Source organism: Hyla sarda, chromosome 5 (genome assembly GCF_029499605.1).
Source record: "Hyla sarda isolate aHylSar1 chromosome 5, aHylSar1.hap1, whole genome shotgun sequence".
In the NCBI taxonomy this organism is placed as follows: domain Eukaryota; kingdom Metazoa; phylum Chordata; class Amphibia; order Anura; family Hylidae; genus Hyla; species Hyla sarda.
This window is the reverse complement of record NC_079193.1, coordinates 99,628,518-99,653,000: the sequence shown is the minus strand read 5'-3', so window position 1 is coordinate 99,653,000 and position 24,483 is coordinate 99,628,518. Positions and strand designations below refer to the sequence as shown.

At 40.1% G+C, this 24,483-nt stretch overlaps 1 protein-coding gene across 4 annotated transcripts in view; it reads left to right on the top strand.

Moving 5' to 3' along the window:
* Window positions 1–201: 201 nt before the first annotated feature.
* The window catches only part of THRB (thyroid hormone receptor beta), a 485,968-nt gene continuing 461,686 nt past the window's right edge, over window positions 202–24,483 (top strand). For all 4 annotated transcript variants that reach the window (XM_056519991.1, XM_056519989.1, XM_056519980.1 and 1 more), the window contains exon 1: window positions 202–339. The gene's annotated coding sequence lies outside the window, so the exon portion shown is untranslated. The remainder of the gene's footprint in view (window positions 340–24,483) is intronic.

Here is a 24,483-nt window from a genome sequence, read left to right as displayed (position 1 = left end):
GCTCTCTAGACTATCCTCGTATGTTCAGGATAATGTGTTGCACACAGGCAGACTGTCCTCTCATGGTGCTCCCAGCATTGAGTTGTCTTTCTCATGTCCCAGTGCTGCCTCACTGTGTACGTACAGTATGAGCCTGTGTCTATATTGATGTGAAGCAGAGGCTGCAGCCTTCCCTCCACCTCCTCCTCCTCCTGCTCTCACTCCCGCCCCCCCTATCCTTGTTCGTCCTCCCCAGGCAGGGTCATTTCAGGACAAGCCCAGCGCCCTGCTGCAGAATCAGCTGTAGAGCTTTCCTCCTGCCGCCTGTGCTGCCGCTCGTCCAGTGCATCTGACTGTCAGGTGAGAGCTTTCCCCTTCTCTCCTACTATGTGCTGGTCCCCACATAAGAGGCCTCTGTCAGGACACCGTGTCTCCTGCTTCTAGGCTGGGACAGACCGCTCTGCTGTGTCGTGCAGTGCTGTCTCTGTGTCTGCCTATGTGTTCCCTGACTTCTGCGCCGCTATTGATTGTTAATTTATGCGCTGAGGTAATTAACGCTGTAATGTGTCATGTATGGCTCCGGTCATGTGACTGCCATTAGAAATGGTGTGGGAGAGAAGAAGCCACATGCACCTACCTCTTCTGTCATGCACTGCTCCAGCTGACAGCTGACTGGAGAGGTACACTAGTCAGTGGAGGAAGCCTCGTGTCCCCTCTACTTCTCCTCTGTGTCATATATATATATATATATATATATATATATATATATATATATATATATATACACTAGTGTTGTCTATGGAAGGGAAAGTAAACATTGTAGGAAATGTAACAATGTACTTGAATATTTATAGTTTGTACCTGTACAGGACGCACGTGTAAGGGGTTAACTTTATCATGTTGACATATTTACGAGTTATGAGATATATATGTGACCATTTGTTTTGCTTATGGGCACAGGGTACAGTGTTTAGGATTTTTACCAATGTTTGCATGGTGTTTGTATCGTCTGTGTTTTCGCCACTTACCTCAGTTTCCTCAGAAAGAACAAAAATATACTAATAGGTCTCTTCTTAAATTGGTCTTGTCTGTATGAGATGAGAAAACTGGATTGCGAGTCCCCCTGGGGAAGATGAAAGTCTGTGTACAGCGTTATGGTATACATGGGTGCTATATTACAAATCATAGTTTATTTAGTATTTATTTATTAGATAGTATTTATATCGTTTTTTTAATATATATTTATATCATTTTTATATTAATTTTTATATCTAAATAGTATTTATTAAGTATTAATATCTCAGTATGTATGTAAGGTAGATGTCTATAGAACAATGTTTTCCAGACAGTGTGCCTCCAGCTGTTGCAAAACTACAACTCCCAGCATGCCTGGACAGCCTTCGGCTGTCCAGGCATGCTGGGAGTTGTAGTTTTGCAACACTGCTATAAAAGTATACCGTATATACAGTATTATGGTATACATGAGTGCCATATTACAGGTAATAGTTTATTGACCTCTCTGTATGTACAGCATATGTATGTAGATCCCCCTATAGAAGTATACCATATATACAGAAGTATACCATATAGCAGTGTTTTCCAAACAGCGTGTCTCTAGCTGTTGCAAAAATACAACTCCCAGCATGACCGCACAGCTGTCCGGCCGTACTGGGTGTTGTAGTTTTGCAACAGCAGGAGACACACTGTTTGGAAAACACTGCTATAGAAGTAGACCATGTATACAGTGCTATGATATACATGGGTGCTGTATTACACGTAATAGTTTATAGACCTCTCTGTATGTACAGCATATGTAGGTAGACCTCTGTTGAAGTATACCATGTATACAGTGCTATGATATACATGGGTGCTGTATTACAGGTAATAGTTTATAGACCTCTCTGTATGTACAGCATATGTAGGTAGACCTCTGTTGAAGTATACCATGTATACAGTGCTATGATATACATGGGTGCTGTATTACAGGTAATAGTTTATAGACATCTCTGTATGTACAGGATCCGTATGTAGATCTCTATAGAGGCATCCCTTATATACAATGCTATATAACAGGTAATAGTTAATTAATATCTCTGTGGGGATAGGGTATGTATGTGGACTTCTTTATATGTACAGTGCGGTTGTGTGTGTATATATAATATATATACAGAATGGATGCTATATAACAGGTAATAGTTAAAGGGGTTTTCCGCGAATTTATTTTTTATTTTTATATATATATATATATATATATATATATATTATATCAACTGGCTCCAGAAAGTTAAACAGATTTGTATATTGCTTCTATTAAAAAATCTTAATCCTTTCAGTACTTATGAGCTTCTGAAGTTGAGTTGTTCTTTTCTGTCTAAGCGCTCTCTGATGGCACGTGTCTCGGGAACTGCACAGAGTAGAAGAGGTTTGCTATGGGGATTTGCTTCTAAACTGGGCAGTTCCCGAGACACGTGTCATCACAGAACACTTAGACAGAAAAGAACAACTCGACTTCAGAAGCTCATAAGTACTGAAAGGATTACGATTTTTTTAATAGAAGTAATATACATATCTGTTTAACTTTCTGGAGCCAATGATTTATAAAAAAAAAAGATTTTTTTTCCTGAAAAACCCCTTTAATTGATATCTCTGTGGGGATAGGGTATGTATGTGGACTTCTTTATATGTACAGTGCGGTTGTATATATATACAGAATGGATGCTATATAAAAGGAAATAGAATAGACAGGATATGTATGTAGTTTTTACTAGAAGTATATATGTAAAATGAATACAGGCCTTGATGGACACATGAAAACCTCCCATCCTGTAAGAATAGTATTTATTGACCTAACACTGTATGTGTTGACGATGCATCAGAACACTGACGTTATAGTGTGTTTAAGGCTATACATTTATCCAGGCATGTGTAATATACATACAGTATACAAGTCAAGTCACTTTGAGCGAATTAGTGCCATCTATGGTGACAAGATAGAAGACTCAGTGCCTGGAATGATCTGGGCAGACTTGCTCAGGGATACAGACGACTACAGTCATAAGGTCAGTGGTTAATAAGTAGAAGCAGTCAGCATACAGTATAGTAGGTGAGTAGTAATCTGCTGGCTCCCTGTCACAGGTACTGCTTTCTAGGCACCCCGAGCAGGGACCCCTGCTGGTCCACAAGGGGTGAACAGTTCAGTGATGCCAGAAAGGATTATGTTTGGATTATCTGAAAGAGAGGATTTTTTGTTGTTTTTTTTTTTATATTCCCCTTTAGCTTTTCTGAAGAATACAGCGTGTTCTCTCAGCTGAAGAGATTCCTGCATTCTTGATGAAAACATTGGAGGGAGACAGGTCAGATGGAAGAGTGTGCCAGCCAGTCTTTTATTGCAGACATTTTCGTGTAAACTAACCTAGTTCTTCCCGTGTCCACCCTCCCGCTCCCTCCCTTCATGGGCATTTACAGACACTTGGGCGTTTGCCAACTGTGAAGTTCACAGACTGCAAGTGCTGCTACCTTGTCCTTGTTTGAAATGTCAGGCCTGCACGCTCTTTCAGATTATGCTCCCTTAGCTGTTTTGTTTGATTTACACTTAGCTGGTTACACGTCATTCGTGTTGCTATGATAATTCTCTCTCTCTTTTTTTTTTTTTTAAACTCCCCTGTTCTCTTACAACATTAGTCAGACAAAAGCTAGGCCTTTTTTTATACCAGGCTTTTCAGGTCATCAATCTCATTAGGATTATCCAGTACTGTCGCTATGTTCCTGAACAGCAGGCTGGAGAATTTCCCCACTCATGTGATCACTCTGTTGCTCATTTCTTTGCTGTTTAATTGCTGGCAAATGAATAGTAATTTGTTTTTAACAACAACGCCGGGTTCAAGACACCATTTACAAGTGAAAGTGTATCTTTAGCCTGCGTGAAGGTTGAAAATGTTAGTTTACAAAAAAATTAGAAAATGACAGATGGAATTGGTTTATATATTCACAGTTTAAGGCACACCTTCAGTTTGGAGGAAATTTCTTATTATATGTTGCATAAACAAAACTCAATCCAACTCTGGGACCGAAAATACAGAGACGTTTGAAAATGAAATTACCCGTGGTGCCTCTAGATCCTGGCAGCGAGCTGTAGGGTGCCATTTATGATAGACTATTTTATGATAGTCTCCAGTCCACGACTCACTTACAGACTACAGTCTATAGCCTGTTGACAAGCTGTCAGAGAAGCCGGCTGTCTTCATATACCAGAAGTGATTCCATTAATAAATTAAGGGATTGCTCCTCACATGGAAGCAAAAGATAGAATAACATTTACCTCTATGCAAAAACAGATCTTAGTAGCTGCCCTCCGATGCCAGCCCATAAACCCCTACATCTAACATAAATAGGGGGCCTCACAATTATTTTGGTAACATGGATTAAACTATATTTTATGTGTATGTATGTGTATGTGTACTTTATGCCACTTTCTCACCTAGTCCTTTTTAATGTGCATTAAATGTTATTAATTTGATAGTGATCTTATTTCTTGTAGAGTAAAATATTACCTAGTTGAATGCTGTCCCTCAACCATAAGTGTTTGGTTAGAGATAATGTATGTTCCTTTTCTCATTTGAGGGTATATCTCGCGACTGCCCACTAATACATCACAGATTTCAATTTATATCACAGAATGACACAGAATGTCATCTATTTCTTCTGTCTAATATTGGCTCCCTATATAAAGTAACCTTGGCCATTTTACTCTGGTCTTCCTTTTGTATACTAGGCCGCAGTTAAGCCCTGAGCTAGCCATGACAATAAAGGAACATTGTCATAAGCCAAAGTTAACATAGGAAAGACTGCAAGCATCCACTACATCGCTTAAAGCCTGTCTGAATTTTCAAAAGGATTAGTAAACCTGAATAGTTTGGGGGCAAGTAGATTTTTTTGGCTCTCATTGCTGTTGTTGAACACTTTACAGCCCACTCCTGGGTGTACAGCTAATTATCCTTCTCTTGATTTCAGGGGTTAAGACTAGGGCTTGGCTGTTTGCAATTAATACACACTCATACATCTGGAATTTCTTTCCCTTACTTGTCTGGCCAATCACTGGACTGCACCTACTCTTCTCCGCTATTCAATGACATAGGACACAGCTTAGACTGAGCAGGCTGGCGCTTTGCAAGGAGATGATTTCTAAATGCGCTACTATAAATGTTTGTGCGTGCGTGTCTGTGTGCGGGGGGGGGGGGTCTTGATGTACTTTGCATTGTAAAGCAGAAAGAAAAACATCAACACAGTAAGGCACGAGTTACATTACAAAAGCAGTCCTGGAGGGGTTAGTCAATTACATTAAGAAGGCATCCCTGTATACATATTAAGAATACAAGTGTTTTACACTTGGGGTAGTTGGCTGGCAGGAAGCCTTGATTTATCTTTTTAGACACAGTGTGGCCCTCTGGAACACAGCATGGGACCTTTGGAAGAGTACGACAGGTTAAAAATGCATGTAAATAGTGTAGGCTCAAGCACTACCATTTCCTCCTCTTTATGATCTCTCTGCTGCTAGAGCAAAATTTCTCCTTATAGACAGTAGTCAGAAGTGTGCATGAAAGTGAGACACCTAATGCCCAATACTTTATGGCTTTTTTCTTGGACTAAGTAGTTACTTTAAGCCCTTAAGGACTCATCCCATTTTGACCTTAAAGGGGTACTTCACTCCTAGACATCTTATCCCCTATCCATAGGGGTTAAGATGGCTGATCTTGGGGGTCCCACTGCTGGGGACCCCAGCAGTATCCCTGATGCACCCAGCATTCGTTCAGAGATTCGGGTGCAGCGCTCGTGATGTCACGGCCGTGCCCCACTCGTGACATCATGACCACTGTCACGTCCCCTCCCATAGACTTGCATTGAGGGGGCTTGACCATGACATCACGAGCGGGGCGTGGCCGTGACGCCAGTCATCCGGCATGGAGCAAAGTCCACTCCATGCATCGGATGTCTGGGGTGCTGCAGCAGAGATTGCGGGGGTCCGTAGCTACGGGACCCCCGCGATCAGACATCTTATCCCCTATCCTTTGGATAGGGGATAAGATGTCTAGGGGCAGAATACCCTTTTAAGGAACAGGCCAATTTTTGTTTTTGCACTTTAGTTTTTTCCTCCTCACCTTCTAAAAATCATAACATTTTCAATTTTGCACCTACAGACCCATATAAGGGCTTATTTTTTGCATCACCAATTGTAAGGGCATCATTTATTTTATAACCTAATCTGCAGCAAAACAAAAATACTTATTTGTGGGGTGAATAAAAAAAATTCAATTTTGTCGGCTTCCGTTTCTACGCATTGCATTTTTTGGTAAAAATGACACATTATCTTTATTCTGTAGGTCCATAGAATTACAAGAATACCCAATTTATATAGGTTTTATTTTACTACTACACAAAAAATTAGTATGTGTAAAATTGCATCTTCTGTCCCCTATAACTTTTTTATTTTTCTGCATAGGGGGCTATATGTGGGCTTATTTTTTGCACCGTGGTTTGTAGTTTTTATCTGTACCTTTTTTGTTTTGGTGGGACTTTTTGATCGCTTTTTATAAAAAATTTTATGATATATGGAGTTACCAAAATGAGCAGTTTTGGAATTTGGTATTTTTTTTACGTGAACACCATCGACCGTGTGGTTTAGCTCACCTTTATATATGTTAATAGTTCGGACATTTACGCACACGGCGATACCACATATGATTATGTTTATTTTTGATCACAGTACTTTATTTAACAAATGGGAAATGGGGGTGACTCAAACTTTTATTAGGGGAGGGGCCATTTCACATTTATTATTAACTTTTTATTTCAAATCTTTTAACTTTTTTTTTTTTTTATTCCCCATAGGGGGCTATAACATTCAATCATTCGATTGCATACACTCTTCAATGCTAAGCTTTGGCTGAGCATTGATCAGTGTTATTGGTGCTCTGCTGCTCTAGCCTGCCATGGCTCACTGGGAGCACCAGAGCATTGATCAGGCTGCAAGGAGGCAGATGATGGCCCCCCACTGTCCTCTTAGCTGAGCTGCCAGGATCTTTTTTTTTAACATTACAGATGCCGCATACAACATTGATCGCAGCATCTAAAGGGTTAATGCCGGGCATCGGCCCTATGTCCGGCATTAACACTGGCTCCTGGCTGCTAATAGCAGTCAGGACCCACCGGTATTGAGCACGCATCAAACCACAGTAACAGAACCAGGGCATACTGTACAGATATGCCCTGCATCCTTAAATACCAGGAATCAAGAGCGTACCCATACACCCTGCACTTTTAAGGGGTTAAATTTAACTGGATTACAAATATGTTAGGAATCACATAGGTTGTCAAATAGAATAAAAGGAGTAATCCGGTTCTTAACAACATACCCCCTACAACTTATCTACAGTATAGGGGATAAGCCAGAGATACATAAGCACTGTATCTACTGCTCTCCCTTAGAAATGCATGGAGGGGGCACAAAGCCATGCCCGCTCAGTGCATGGGGGGCGCTGGGCAGGAGATCACAGGGGGTCCCTATGCTGTGAATAGCAGATAAGTTGTTAAGTACCGGAGTACCCCTTTAAATAGTTTGAAACAACAAATACCATTTATTAAGTTAAGGAATTATTCCCTTCACTAGAATATGTTGTTGTTTTATGATAGATAGAAGTATGACCTCTTGGAATATTCCTTCATATTTATGTTGCAATAGGAATACCCCTTGAAAGGGTTAGGTCTTTAACTTTGTCACTACTGAAACAGCATAGCTTGCATTAATAAACGGTTTATGCAACTCTCATCAACCTCTATGGGCATTACCAGATTGTGTAAAACACCCCTTCTGGGTGTTTTTGGCTTTCCAACCACCTCCAGCCATCATCTTGCGATAGATGTGAGATCCTCTAGATATGCAAAAAATGTTGGAGATGAAAATACTCCTTTTACTGGACAGTGTTTTTACAAGGCGCTAGGGAGTAACAGTATATAGAACATGCTTTAACAGCTCTAAATAGTATTAAACTCTTATGGTACCAAGAACATCAAACTTTTATTGAAGTTTCATATTTGAGTCAAAACTATTTTACTGCAAGTTAAAGGGATTATCTAGGAAAAAACTTTTTTTTTATATATCAACTGGCTCAGGAAAGTTAAACAGATTTCTAAATTACTTCTATTAATAAATCTTAATCCTTCCAGTACTTATCAACTGTTGAAGTTGAGTTGTTCTTTTCTGTCTAAGTGCTTTCTGATGACACCTGTCTCGGGAACTGTCCAGAGTAGAAGCAAATTCCCATAGCAAACCTCTTCTACTCTGTGCAGTTCCCGAGACAAGCAGGGATGTCAGCAGAGACCACTGTTGCCAGACAGAAAAGAACAACTCAACTTCAGCAGCTGATAATTATTGGAAGGATTAAAAATTTTTAATAGTAACGTAAACATTTTTTTTTTCCCCTAGAATACCCCTTTAATACTGGGGTAAGAGCTTTGTCGTTCAACTCCTAAAAAAAAAGTTGAAGGGGTATTCCGGGCAAAAACATCTTATCCCCTATCAAAAGCATAGGGGATAAGATGTCTGATTGCGGGAGGCCCGCCTCTGGGACCCCCTGCGATCTCCCTGCAGCAGCCCGCATTCTATGTGTAGCTGCGACTGCAGTTTCGGAAACTGCCGGGCTTCCGAGACGGGGACATGATGTCACACCACGCCCCCTCCATTCATGTCTATGGGAGAGGGCGTTGCGGCCGTTATGCCCCCTCCCATAGAAATTAATGGAGGGGGCGTGGTGTGACATCACGTCCTCGTCTCGGAAGCCCGGCGGTTTCCGAAACTGCAGACGTAGCTAGGCATAGAATGCGGGCTGCTGCAGGGAGATCGCAGGGGGTCCCAGTGGCGAGCCTCCCGCAATCAGACATCTTATCCCCTATCATTTCCATAGGGGATAAGATGTTTTTGCCCGGAATACCCCTTTAAGGTGTCTGATTGCTCCTTACCATCATTGAGATGTACATCTTCATCTTGTTTTTGTCAGACTTATATGATCTTTCTAATACACAGTACCTGCTCATAATGCACATTGTGTAGAACCTGTCTAAAGGAGACCACGAGTAGACTTAAAATGTAATTTAGTGTATACTTAAAATGTGGAAAATGTGGTTTGTATCTATGTGGGAACTGATCGGTTAAAGTTACAGGCCCAAGCCTCAGGCTGCATTACTAAGAGATTAAGAAGACATTTCCTTTCTTATTTTAGACACTCATATCTACATAAGGCATTTTAAATGTACCAAACAATAGATTAAATGTTCTTTGAATTTTTCTTCTGTTATTTGAAAAAAGAGAACTTTTGGGAGGTTGTTATTTTTTTTAATGCACATTTCCTGGTATGACTCAAAATATGTAACTAAGTTGGAACTTTCTTTATTTTCAGTCTGTATGCACACCTATTGTACCTTTCCCTACACTGTGGACAGAAACTTTCTAGATGACTGAGTACAACAATAGTTACAGTTCTTTTTGTTCTGAAATACACTGAATGGGTTTGCCTGTTTCATCTCTCTGCTCCATATAAAGAGTATTTTGTTAGGGTGCATTTACATGTGTTGGGCTATTCAGTATAGTTTTCTTCAGGTGTGGTTACGACAGATCAAAAAGTGTTGACTTGATTAGTTAGTTGACAGGTCTGGCATCATGCCACATTTAAGTCTTTGGGGCACTGGAGGGGGAACAAAGTGCAATGCATCCAGCTTCTTGCGTTCCATCTGTGGTAATTCTGGATCACTGGACATATGCAAATGTTATCCATATTCAATTGTAAAAAATATTAAAACAATGTGGTGCTTATGACCAGATATACAAATATTATGAAGATAGTTTTTACTATTGGATGACACGTTACGTATTGGTTAAACAATTTGAGACATCTTATCTGAATATTTATCTGGCTATATTGTCAAGCAAGGCTCCTGTTCTTAAGTAAAAGATGCCTTCTTAAAGGGGTAGTCCGCCCCTAGACATCTTATTCCCTACCCAGCAGTGATACCCCTATAATTGGATAGGGGATAAGATGTCTAGGGGCGGAGTACCCCTTTAAGTATCTGCCTTCTTAAGCCCAAGTTGATTACGTTGTCTAAAATATTTAAAAAAACACATCCCGGCTGCTCTGCAGTGCTGATCGTGACCTCATGATCAGCTGAGAGGATGGTGAGAGGGCCCTTACCTGCATCTTTGCCATCTGATCGATGATTTGATACACCACCCAGCCATGGCAGGCTGGAACAGCAGAGCACCGATAACACTGATGAATGCTATGCTGTGGCATAGCATTGAACAGTGTATGCAATCTGAAGATTGCATGTGATAGTCCCCGATAGGGACTATAAAATTGTGTAAAAAAAAAAATGTAACCCCTTCCCTAATTAAAGTTTGAATCACCCCCCTTTTCCCATTAAAAAAAAAAAATATATAAACAAAAGTAAACCTAAACATATGTGGTATCGCCTAACATTACTTTAAAGAGTACTTATCATCAACTAAACTTTCCCTAAACCCCTCCCCATCTGTCCTTGACCCTAACTAGCTTGCTGCACTAAGCTGCACTGAGTATGTGATTTCGGACACAACAGCCAGGCCGGCGTGAGTCCGAAATCACTGAAAAAGCTTGCGGCAAGGGGCTCCTAGGGAGTCCCCTAGTGGCCAAAGTTTCAAAACAAAAATAGACATGAAAGGAAACATTTTTTATTTTTTTATACAATCCAATTACAAAGTTCATCTATATATATTAAGCTATAAAATATTTAAAAAAAAGTTGATGAAAGGTACTCTTTAACCGCACGGTCAATAGCGTATATGTAAAAAAAAATACCAAAGTCCAGAATTGTGTATTTTTGCTCACTTTACACATCTCCATATATGGAAAAGTAAAAAAGTTAGAGGGGTCAGAAGAGGACATTTTTAAACATGCTTATTTTTGTACAAAAAGTTATAAAAAAAAAAAAAGTAAAACAAAATCAAACCAATATAAATTGGGTATCATTTTAATTGTATGAACCTACAGAATAAATATATCAAAAAGTACACTCTGTGGAATCGGAATACAAAATGGCATTTTTTTTTCAAATTTGCCCCACAAACAATTTTTTTCTGGTTGTGCCATAAATTTTGTGGTGAAATGATTGATGTCATTACAAAGTGAAATTGGTGGTGCAAAAACAAGCCCTTATATGGGTCTGAAGGTGGAAAATTGAAAGTGTTATGATTTTTAGAAGGGGAGGAGGAAAAAACTAATGTGCAAAAATTAAAAATGGCCCAGTCCTCAAGGGGTTAAAATGGAAACCATGTCACAGTGATAAATCCATTACATGATCGTCACCAGCACTGCCCAACAGATCCCATTGGCCTACAATGTGGAACTTGCGTTTCACTGACTTGTCTGTTGCTTTGATGGGAAAAATGGCGATGCATGTAAATATAACAGAATGTAAAAGAATCTGCATTAGAGTCTCCAGAGCAGAGGTGAAATTATTTAGACTTTTCTTTAAAAACTTGTTCAGCATATAATTACATAAAGAGAGAGAGAGAGAGAGAGGAGTTGAATACCTTTAAAACAACAAAAAGTTCTATCCTCTCTGTTTAAAAATGCCAGTCATGGCCACAATGCTTCTTTTCAGGTCTCCATCTGATCTTGTTAACTTCAGAGCTGCAGTGACGTCCCATATATTCATCCCATGAACCTGCAGTAAATCTCCGTCTTCAGCGGTCATATCTCATTTTGTTTCTACTGCTGTGAGGCAAGAGATTAGCTGTATGGTCATGTGATAAAGAGATGGGATATTGTTGTGGTGCTTAAGTCAACTTAAGTCAATCAGGGACATAGACACATGGGGGGAGATTTATCAAAACCTGTGTAAAGGAAAAGTTTCCCAGTTTCCCATAGCAACCAATCAGATCGCTTCTTTCATTTTGCAGAGGCCTTGTTAAAAATGAAAGAAGCGAGCAGATTGGTTGCTATGGACAACTTTTTTTCTGGACAGGTTTTGATAAATCTCCCCCATAATGTAGGCATTTTTATGCACAGTACCTTTTGGGGTTTCTCACACATTTTATTAAAGGCCATATAACACCCTATTGTATGTGATTTTACTCTACTGCTTCTGAAGGATTTCCTGCTTTCTTCTAGTCATATAAATGAACAATGAGGGAGGTCTGTCGCAGGAAGAATCATAAATATGCAGATATAAACAGAAGATGATGTTGGAAACAGTATGAATTGTTTCTATAAACTAGACAAAATAAAAGTGCATCAAACTCCTAGAGGAAGAACAGCTGGTTTATACGAAATACGTTTTTCTGTGTTTCAACTGATGAGGATGAATGGTTTTCCTTCTGTTACTAATATGACACATATGAGTTTCTTTTGTTTGATTAATAACAGCCTGGTAATGAATATACAAACAAGAGAAAGTTGCCAGTGCAAGTGGTACAGTACATAGTATAGTAATACAGATCATTTTGCCAATACTGTATTGGTAAAGTTTCTTCTTAACTATTTTTTAGTGAACATAAATACCTAATGTAAAAAATTATCAAACTTAGCAAATAGTATTAAGTTTAAATGGGCACTGTCAGATACAAAAACTTTTGATATGTTGTAAAGCATGTATAACCAATAGGTTTTGCAATTTCTTTCAATAGAACATTTTCAGTATTTCATACTGAAAAAGCCAGTCAATCAACTGCCCCCCCCCCCTGCCTGCTTGGACACATAATAGTCCTGCTGTGTCCATGCATCATCACCTATATCATGGACACACTTCCTTGATTGACAGCTGTGAGCGCAGGGCTCATAGCTGGAGGAAAAATCCTCCCACTGTCAGCTTATGTCCGCTACTGTCAGTGAGGACAAGCTGGGAGTTGTAGTTTTGCTAATGCTAGGAGAGATGTGAGCAGACAGTATACTGAGGGAGGGGGCGGAGACCTGCACAGTGAGGCCAGGCCCCCAAATGAAAAGTGTAATAAAAAAATAAATAAAGGTGCTAGACACATAAATATTAGATGTACATGGTCAGGATTAGGTAGTGAGTGATATATTTAAAAAAAATTTTTTATTGGATCTGACGGTTACGCTTTAAATATTACGCTGTTATGTGTATACATCTGTTATAAAGACCTATGTGTTTCCTTAATTGTAAATGGCTAACTTCTATGGACGAGAGTACAGACAAATGATTGCAATTGTCTTAAAATAAATATAAATAAATATTGCAAATAAGTATTTAGTGGTGATGCTGAAGTCATTTTTTGACTGTAGCAGTGACATGAAAGCACACCACCTCATCACTGGCAGAGCATTTGGCAGGGAATTGAAGAGGCGAGTACTTACTATAATATGCAACAGAATTTTAATAAATGTATCAAATAAACTAAAAAATAATAATTGACCATAAAGGCAGCTAAGACTACCATTAGGAATTTTGGGTCCCCATACAGTTGAACCGTCTGTGCCTCCCCTTACAATAAAGCTGTAGAAAGGACCTGGAAGCAGGCACCTTTATATATTTTATTTGCTCCAGGCCCCTGACAACAGTACCGCCCTTATAGCAACCCTGTATATAGCTACATAGAATCAAATGAGTCATGTTCACTGGAATAGGACAATGCTGTTGTACCTTGCACTGCCACAACTAATAATATGGCACCTGCAAGTGTGAAAGAGGCTGCAGCACTCACATGAGCACCTCAGGCCCTCCAAACAGCTTATCCGTTTTGGTTTCAAAAGTCTGATGCCCATTGATTTATTATAAATGGCCCATCCTAAGGATTCATTCTTTAACCCCCAGATAACCACTCAAAATACACTTTGAACCAGGAATCTTTGCTGTTTGGGGTGGGCTCTGAACAAAATAAGTTTTCTTTCCGTTCTGGCAACTGACAACATTATCCTTTCTTAGGCTGGGTCCACACTACGTTTTGTCCCATACGGGAGCGCATACGGCAGGAGGGAGCTAAAACCTCCCGCTCCCGTATGTCACCGTATGCGCTCCCGTATGCCATTCACTTCAATGAGCCGACCGGAGTGAAACGTTCGGTCCGGTCGGCTCATTTTTGCGCCGTATGCGCTTTTACAACCGGACCTAAAACTGTGGTCAACCACGGTTTTAGGTCCGGTTGTAAAAGCGCATACGGCGCAAAAATGAGCCGACCGAACGTTTCACTCCGGTCGGCTCATTGAAGTGAATGACATACGGGAGCGCATACGGTCACATACGGGAGCGCGAGGTTTTAGCTCCCTCCATCCGTATGCGCTCCCGTATGGGACAAAACGTAGTGTGGACCCAGCCTTACATGTTTGTGTAAGTTTTCTCTGCTGTACTGCCATACTACTGCATGGTCCACGCACCTTCCCTGACAAGCACAAACATTACATTTTTCAGTGAATTGAAAATCTTAGATGCACACAGTTGAATATCATATAGGGCCATGTTTTTAGAGAATGGTAGGGAACCTCAGTACCATAAGGAAACCCACAGTCATAAAGGGTGAATATAAAAACTACAGATAGGGGAGGAGATTAATTAAAATATGTGCAGAGGAAAAGGTGACTAGTTGCCCATAGCAACCAATCAGATCGCTTCTTTCATTTTTTTAAAACAATCTCTGAAAAATAAAAGAAGCAATCTGATTAGTTACTATGGGCAACTGGTCAACTATTCCTATACACAGGTCTTGAGGAATCCCCCCCAGGGTCCCTAGTCAGATCTGAACCCATTGTAAAATTTTTAACCACTGAGACACTATTCTGCACATAAATCACAACACTCATCATCATTTTATTACCAAAATTAATTTAAACAAAAATGTACCTAATTCATCTGAACTAAAAGTCATTACAAGGGTTATATAGGGCTATGTATAGCAATATGACTAATGTATACGCTTATCAGATATTAACTTTAAAAAAAAAAACTTTATCATGTTTAGCAAATAAATGAGAAACTGTGAGCTTGTCATTGCATTTCACAGAAAAACAATACACTCTCTTTATATAATTCTTACACAAAGTAACTTTAAAATGGTATGGTACATTTCTCTCGATACAGTCCAGGAAGTAGTCACTTTAAAGTGATAAAATGCCTACAAGGAAAACAAGCTATATTGGGTCATCTGAGGGCAGAATTGTGATATGTGGCTGGTGTTATAAAATGACTGTATACATGACATGAAAAGCTGTAAACAGGTACATACTTTCTAAAAGGAACACAGAGGTAGCTATAAAAGTTATCAATCTTTGCCTGAATGTTGTAGTAGCTCCACATAGACCATGGCTGTTTAGTTATGAACCCATGGCAGCTTTTCAGTGCGTTCCAAATGGTTGTTGTGACCATCAGTGTTGTGGAACCAGAGTCTGAGCCAGTTTTGAGTAGAGCCAGAAATGGTAGAAATGTACCAATGCCCTTTCTGGAAAGCCTGATGTAACTATTTTATTACAGTATGTTTCTTTTTCCTAGTTATAAAATATGAGCCATTTATGAGGAAGTTGAAATGTGGAGAAGTCTAAGTCTGAGGTTTGGTTTACCAAGAAAGGATGGTAAGAAAGCCACCACTTTAGGACTCCATGTGGTCTCACTCAGAGCTGCTGTGCTAAATTATTGCTTTTAGCCAATGTGTGCTGTAATAAAGTGTTCTGTGTTACACCTGGATCCTAAAATGCTGGCTACCTTACTCTTGTTCCATGAATTACCAACATGTTATTGCCACCAAGCACCAGAGCTATGAGCATAACTTGGCAGGTGCAGTCAAGCCAACAGGTTGAAAGTTTGCTTTACCAATTCTGCAGCCACAGAACGTTATTGCTCCACACTATTGTACAATTATTTTTTTCACTTTTGCCCTACAAATAATTATTTTCTGGTTTCTTAGTACATTATATGCATTATAAAGTAAAATAAAGAGTCATAGTGCAAAAGCACTTTTTGTCTAAAAAATAAGCCTTCATACAACGTTGTCAGTGGAAAAAAAAAACATCAGTCTTAGTAAAAAATAGGTAAAAAACTTAAGCAAAAAATGGAAATTCAGGAGGTCGAAAAGGAGCTCATGACAGACAATTTACAGAATATCACAAACAGTTGGATAGTTTCAAAATAGTAATCAAAAACAAAAGTAGCTAAAAGTGTAGCTGTCACTTTAAAAAACTTTACACGTGTCCAACAGACAGTTTTGATTGGAGTGTTCAGACCCCAGCGAATAGGAAGGAAGAGTAGGGGAAAAAAGCGTGCGGCTCGGTCTGTTGCAAAGAGCCATGAGAGGACAAGCTTAGGATGCTCTTCTTCTGGTTTGTTCGTGCCATTTACCAGGATCTCAACACTAAGACCCTGACCAATTAAAACTCATGGCATGTCTCTACAACATATCAAAAGTTTTTTTTAAAGTAATAGTGGCATATCCTTAACCCCTTACAAATGTACGTCATTGTGGCGTGGTACTTTACGCACCATGATGTACATTTACGCTCCACCATGACTGCGAGCACCGATCCGGTCATGCGCGGCAGGTCCCGGCTGCTATCAGCAGCCAGGGGCCCACCGGTAATGGTGGACATCCGCGATTGCGTGGATGCCTGCCATTAACCCCTCAGATGCTGTGATCAATACAGATCATGGCATCTGTGGCAGTGCGGTACTTTGAATGGATGATTGGATCACCCCCAGCGCTGCCATGGGGATCCGATCATCTAGCATGGCGGCCAGAGGTCCCCTCACCTTCCTCCGGCCCTCTCGAGGGGTCTTCTGCTCTGGTCTGAGATCGGGCAGACCAGAGCAGAAGACAGCCGATAACACTGATCAGTGCTATGGCCTACGCAAAGCAATGAACAGTATTAGCAATCAAATGATTGCTATAAATAGTCCCCTATGGGGACTATTAAAGTGTAAAAAAAAAAAAAAAAGAGTTAAAAAATTTGAAAAATCCCCTCCCCCAATAAAATGTAAATCATCCGTTTTTCCATTTTACCCCAAAATAACGTAAAAAAAATAGAAAATAAATAATAAACATATTTGGTATAGCTGCATACGTAAAAGTCTAAACTATTAAAATATACTGTTAATTATCCCATATGGTGAACGGCGTAAACATAAAAAAATTGCAGCTTTTTTGTCACATTTTATTCCTAAAAAATTTATAATAAATAAAACCTAAGCAAAAGTGGTAGCGATAAAAACTAAAAATCTTGACTCAAAAAATTTGCCTTCATACCGCCCCCATTTTTTTTTAAAGTGGTACAATTATAGAAAAGCATACAAGATGGGTATCATTTTAATCGTATTGACCAACAGAGTAAAGAAAACATGTAATTTTTATTGTAAAGGGTACAGCGTGAAAACAAAGCCTTCCAAAATTTGCTTAATTACTTTTTCTTTTCAATTTTCCCACATAAATAATATTTTTTGGGTTGCGTCGTACATTTTATGGTTAAATAAGTGATGTCATTACAAAGTAAAATTGGCGACGCAATAAACAAGCCCTCATATGGGTCTGTGTATAGAAATATGAAAGAGGAAAAAACGATAATGCAAAAATAAAATTGGCCTGGTCCTTAAGGCCAAAATGAGCCTGGTCCTTAAAGGGTAGCTCCCACCATCATGTTTTTTTTTTTTTTTCTGTCCCTGCCTATTGCCCTTCTATCCCTAACACCCTCCCTGTCTTTATTTTTTTATTTTTTTTTACTATTTTAAAAATGGCATTTAGTCTGCCTGGTAGGGTGCTCACTACCAGGCAGACTTCCCCAGCAGGCACCACGTCACTGATGCCTGCTGGGGGCCAACTTCCGCCCTTAGTTCTCCTAACAGGGTGCCTCCAGCTGTTTCACCACTACAACTCCCAGCATGCCCTGACATCTATTGGCTGTCAGGGCATGCTGGGAGTTGTAGTGGTAAAACAACTGGAGGCACCCTGTATTGGAAGACAACCTCCGTGGCTCTGTACCGGGCAGGCAGTCGCGGGGAGCTGGAGCTGAGCCAGAGCCCGGCCATGGAAGGCGGCAGCTACACCGGAGTGGAGCCGGAGGGCCCCCTGTGGTCCCTGGAGCCCCGGACTCCCCTCAGGCAGCTGCTGAAGAAGGACGTGCGGAGCCCCTTCCAGCTGCGCTTCTCCCTACACCAGGCCCACCCCCCGCCCGGGGCTCTGCTGGCTGTCGCCGCCCAGGACAGGAGCTTCATGGGGGAAGAAGTGAGTCGGGAGCTGATGCAGGAGGGACGGGTGCGGGGGAGCCTCTTCCAGACGCCGCCCCCCCCAGTACCTTGCAGTAGGAGCGTCGAAGAATGCGGGGAGTCGAGGCGCAGCCCTGGATGTTCCTGCGCCTGCGCAAAATTCCGACTGATGCCCTGCCGGAATCAGTCGGAATTTTGCAGTGACGTCACTCCGCACTGCATTCGGCTACTAGGAGGGTGACCCCTAGTGGCCGAATTTCAAATTGCTTTTAAAATGTTTTAAAAGCATTTTTTTTAAATAAAAGTATAGTAGAGATATTTATAGAGAAATATAGAGAAATAAATATTTAAGAAATATAATTCAAAATCAATTCCACCTAAGCCCTTTAAAACTGAAGAGTTTAGATATGGTGGAAGAGGTCATTTTGTTGGTAGCTTACAGACTGTGCTCATAACTGCAATTTTAGGAAACTGTATTTGTAAAGAGACAACAATTTTTCAAGTATAGGTGCTGCAAGAGAGAAGTTGTGGAGATGGAACCATACTAGCCATGCACATAAAATTATTAAGATCTGGAAAAGTGTATCCCTAAAGTCAATAGAGAAGAGTGGGCAGATAAGAGATAAAGGGGGGGGGGGGGGGGATTTATCAAAACCTGTATAGAGGAAGAGTGGTGCAGTTGCCCATAGCAACCAGTCAGATTGCTTCTTTAATTTCTCATTGGTCTTTTTAAAACTAAAAGAAGCAATCTGGTTGCTATTGGCAACTGCATCACTCTTCCTCTACACAAGTTTTAATAAATCTTCCCTATACTCCTCAGGTAAAACTGACAAGATTTCATCTGGAAAAAATAAAGGACAGCACTGAATAAAATATAACTTCAAGACATGGGGACAGGAATTTAGAAAGGATGCTGGTGTTGCTCTGAAAAATGTAAACATCCGGTTAAGGTGTTTAAGAAGATTGCGGAAACAGAAGCTCAGTTTTAGAGATGACAATACAGGCTGATTTAGAAAGGATGGTGAAGGCCTATGGGAAAAGTAACATTGGTGGTAATTGACCAGTGACTGGAAATCAAAATCTGACTTAGTTGCCAATAGCAACCGATCATAACATAGTTTTAATTTTTAATCGTCACATATGTACTGTGCTTACATAGTGAAACATAACATTGAAGTAAGAAAAAGGTTTTCGTGTTGGAATCTGCAAGAACAAAGTCTACTGTGAAAGTATAGCAAAACTTTCAGAAGAAATTTGGTGAATGTGCTCCGCATATACACTGTATTTCACACTGGGCAAAGCAATTCAAAACCACTGGTTAGTTATGTCATTGTAAAAGTCTGGTCTGTCCATAGACTTCTATAAAAAAAGTAAATAGAACAGTTAATAGGATTTGAGCCATTTAAAAGCGTAGTCCTAGAAAGATGACTAGGTTGACAAATATGAAACTACAAGTGCCATAAACCATGGTATGGTATATTTTACAATAAGCCATACAGATTACATCCTCTTTGGGAACTTAACCCCTTAACGATCAATCACATGTATACATGTCATTGTGCCGTTAAGGGTGCATGATGCAGGCTTGTGCCATACTGAGCGGCCCTCGGCTGATTCCTGTAGCTGATCGCTGCAGTTAAACCTATAGATTACCGCTTTCAAAGAATGGACCTTTAATGTGTCCCTGGTGGTGTAGTGGGGTGGATCGACCCCACTGTAGAGGTACCTGGAGGGCTTACCTTTTCATCCTGGTGGCTGTGGATCTGCATTTGATTGAGCCTCAACCAAATGAGCACAGATCACACAGATCAATGGAGTTCTATGGAACTGCATTGATCTGTATGAGGAATCTAATGATTCCTCCTAAAAGTCCCCCTAAGGGACTAATAATGTGTATAAAAAATAAAATAAAGATGATATGTAATAACGGTTTAACCCACATACGTTAATCCCTTCCATATCGAAAGTTTAAATCACCCCCCTTTTCCCATTTTCCATATAAGAAATATAAAAAAAATAATAAGAATAAACATATTTGGTATTACCACATGCATAATTGTCCGAACTATTAAAATAAAACATTATTTATCTTGTACGGTAAACATAAAAAAAAATACCAAACCCCAGAACTGTGTTTTTTTATATATCACATCATACCCCCCCCCCCAAAAAAAAAAAAAAATGAAGTGAAAAGCAATCAAAAAGTCAGATCAACACCAAAATGGTACCAATACAAACAATAGATCACGGTGACAAAAATAAGCCCTCAAACAGCCCAGTATATGGAAAAATAAAAAAAATTCTAGAGGTAAGAAAGGAAAATTATAATTTTTAAAAGTTTTTAAAATTTGTAACACATGATCCAAACTATGCAAATTAAGTATTGTTTTAATCGTGCCACCCTAGAGTATGTTATTTGTTAGTTTGACTGCACAGTCAATGGCGTAAAAAATAGAAACCGCCCCAAATTTGCGAAATTGCTTTTTTTTTTTTCAATTTCATCTCACACATACACTCCTCAAAAAAATAAAGGGAACACTAAGATAACACATCCTAGATCTGAATGAATGAACTAATCATATGAAATACTTTCATCTTTACATAGTACAATGTGCTGACAACAAAATCACGCAAAAATTTATCAATGAAAATCAAATTTATCAACCCATGGAGTTCTGGATATGGAGTCACACTGAAAATAAAAGTGGAAAACCACACTATAGGCTGATCCAACTTTGATGTAATGTCCTTAAAACAAGTCAAAATGAGGCTTAGTAGTGTTTGTGGCCTCCACGTGCCTGTATGACCACCCTACAATGCTTGGGCATGCTCCTGATGAGGTGGTGGATGGTCTCCTGAGGGATGTCCTCCAACATCTAGACTAAAGCATCCGCCAACTCCTGGACAGTCAGTGGTGCAATGTGGCGTTGGTAGATGGAGCGAAACATAATGTCCCAGATGTGCTAAATCGGATTCAGGTCTGGGGAACAGGCAGGTCAGTCCATAGCATCAATGCCTTCCTCTTGCAGGAACTGCTGACACACTCTAGCCACATGAGGTCTAGCATTGTCTTGCATTAGCAGCAACCCAGGGCCAACCGCACCAGCATATGGTCTCACAAGGGTTCTAAGCATCTCATCTTGGTACCTAATGGCAGTCAGGCTACCTCTGGCAAGTACATAGATGGCTGTGCGGCCCTCCAAAGAAATACCACCCCACACCATTACTGACCCACCGCCAAACCAGTCATGCTGGGGGATGTTGCAGACAGCAGAACGTTCTCCATGACTTCTCCAGACTCTGTCACATGTGCTTAGTGTGAACCTGCTTTCATCTGTGAAGAGCACAGGGTGCCAGTGGGGAATTTGCCAATCTTGGTGTTCTCTGGCAAATGCCAAACATCCAGCACAGTGTTGGGCTGTAAGCACAACCCCCACCTGTGGACGTCAAGACCTCATACCACCCTCATGGACTCTGGCCGTTTGAGTGGACACATGCACATTTGTGGCCTGCTGGAGGTCATTTTGCAGGGCTCTGGTAGTGCTCCTCCTGCTCCTCTTTGCACAAAGGCAGAGGTAGCGGTCCTACTGCTGGGTTGTTGCCCTCCTACGGCCTCCTCCACATCTCCTGATGTACTGGCCTGTCTCCTCGTAGCGCTTCCATGCTCTGGACACTACGCTGACAGACACAGCAAACCTTGTGCCATCCTCGATGAGCTGCTCTACCTGAGCCACTTGTGTGGGTTGTAGATTCCGTCTCATGCTACCACTAGAATAAAAACACCGCCAGCATTCAAAAGTGACCAAAACACCAGCCAGGAAGCATAGGAACTGAGAAGTGGTGTGTGGTCACCACCTGCAGAATCACTCCTTTATTGGGGGTGTCTTGCTAATTGCCTATAATTTCCACCTGCTCCATTTGCACAACATCATGTGAAATTGATTGTCAATCAGTATTGCTTCCTGAGTGGACAGTGTGATTTCACAATAGTGTGAATGACTTGGAGTTACATTGTGTTGTTTAAGTGTTCCCTTTATTTTTTTGAGCAGTGTATTTTGGAGCAATGTTATGGATGGATGTTATGGAAAGTACAATTGGTCCCGCAAAAAAAAATTCCTTATATGTGTGTGTAGATGAAAAAATAAAAGAGTTATGGCTATTAACCCCTAAAGAACCACAGTTTTTTCATTTTTGCACTTTTGTATTTTCCACCTCACTTTCTAAAAATCAGAATGCTTTCAATTTTACACCTACAGACCCATATGAGGGCTTGTTTATTGCACCACCAATTGTACTTTGTAATGACATCAATCATTTCACTCTCAAAATTTATGGCAAAACCAGAAAAAAACATATTTGTGGGGTAAAATTGGAAAAAAGAAAGCAATTTTGTAAATTTTGGGGGATTCCGATTCTACGCAGTGCACTTTTCAGTAAAAATTACATTATATCTTTATTCTGTAGGTCCATACGGTTACAAGGATACCTAATTTATATAGGTTTCATTTTATTTTACTACTTTATAAAAAAAATTATAGCTACATGCACCAAAATTAGTATGTGTAAAATTGTCATATTCTGACCCATATAACTTTTTTATTGAGGGCTAATTTTTTGTGCCGTGGTCTGTAGTTTTTATCAGTACCATGTTTTTGATGGAACTTTTTGATCGCTTTTTATGAAGTGTATGAGTGTATGAAGTGCCCAAAAGTGCACAATTTTGGATTTGGTATTTTTTTATGATTACACCGTTAGCCGTGCCGTTTAACTATCCTTATATTTTAATAGTCTGGACATTTACTCACGTGGCGATACCACATATGATTATTTTTATTTTTTATTACATTATTTTATTTAAAAAATGGGAAGGGGGGATTCAAACTTAGGGGCTATACCATGCAATCTTTTGATTGCATATACTATTCAATGCTGGGCTTTGGCTCAGCACTGATCAGTGTTATCTGTGCTCTTCTGCTCCAACCTGTAGAGCCTGGCTGGAGCATCAGAGGACCGATCGGACAAGGAGGAGGCAGGTAAGGTCCCTCCCACCATCCTTTCAGCTGATCGGGACATTGCGGTTTCACCACGATGATCCCGATCAGTTCCGTTGAGCTGCCTAGTTTGTTTTACTTTGCTTTTAGATGCTGCAATCAACTTTGATCTTTGAGTCTAAAGGGTTAATGCCGGGCTGATAGCAGTCGGAACCCACCGGGTTTGAAGCATGCTCTGCTCGATAGCACGCTTCAAACCCCGGTAAGGGGACCAGGACGTACAGGTATGCCCTGCGTCCTTAAGTACCAGGATGCAAGGGTATACCCACACACCCTGTGTCCTGAACAGGTTAAGAATGTGGTAAATTGACTATAGTGGCTCAAGTTGTTTGAAAATCTCTAAGTTGACACCATTTAATAATTGGCTTACAGATAACACATCACAAACACATACAAACAAACAATAAAACATGACAACACTCATAGGGATTACTTAGGAAATTGACCTATTATAAAATTAGGTATAGTGTGCATGTGTGTGTATGTGTGTATATATATATATATATATATATATATATATATATATATATATATATATATTAGTCTGCAAAAAAAATAGGAATAATATTGAATAATATCATCTGCTTTATCCAATGGATAAATTGTTTGCTTAAAAACATTTTAATTGAAAAATAAACTAATGCATCTAAAATGTTCCATCCAATAAATAATTACAGTATTTCACATAAGAATTGCAGCAATGCATAGCACATCCCTACTTCCTGTAATATAAAGTGTGAACTAGGGCACTAGGCATAAATGTCTAAACCTTTGCAACAAAAGGGAGTATATTTCTAAGTATAGCTGTCCACATTGGGCCCAAAGTGTCAATATTGTGTGTGACCACCATTAATTTCCAGCACTACATTAAGCATTACTGCTTTTGGGCATGGAGTTCACCAAAGCTTCACAGGTTGCAATTGGAGTCCTTTTCCACTTCTCCATGATGACATCATGGAGCTGTTGGATGTTAGAGACCTTGCTCTTCCCTATCTTCTGTTTGAGGATGCACCACATTAGCTTTATAGAGTTTAGGTCTAAAGACATGTTTGGCCAGTCCATCACCCATACCACCAGCTTCTTAGTGGTAATCTTAGAAGGGTGTTTGGGGTTGTTATCATTCTGGAATACTTGGCCAGTCCATCACCTTTACACTCATCATGCTCTGCTTCTTTATGTCAAAGTACATTTTGTCTTTGATTCAACTGTAGCTCCTCTGGGCAAGCAGCAC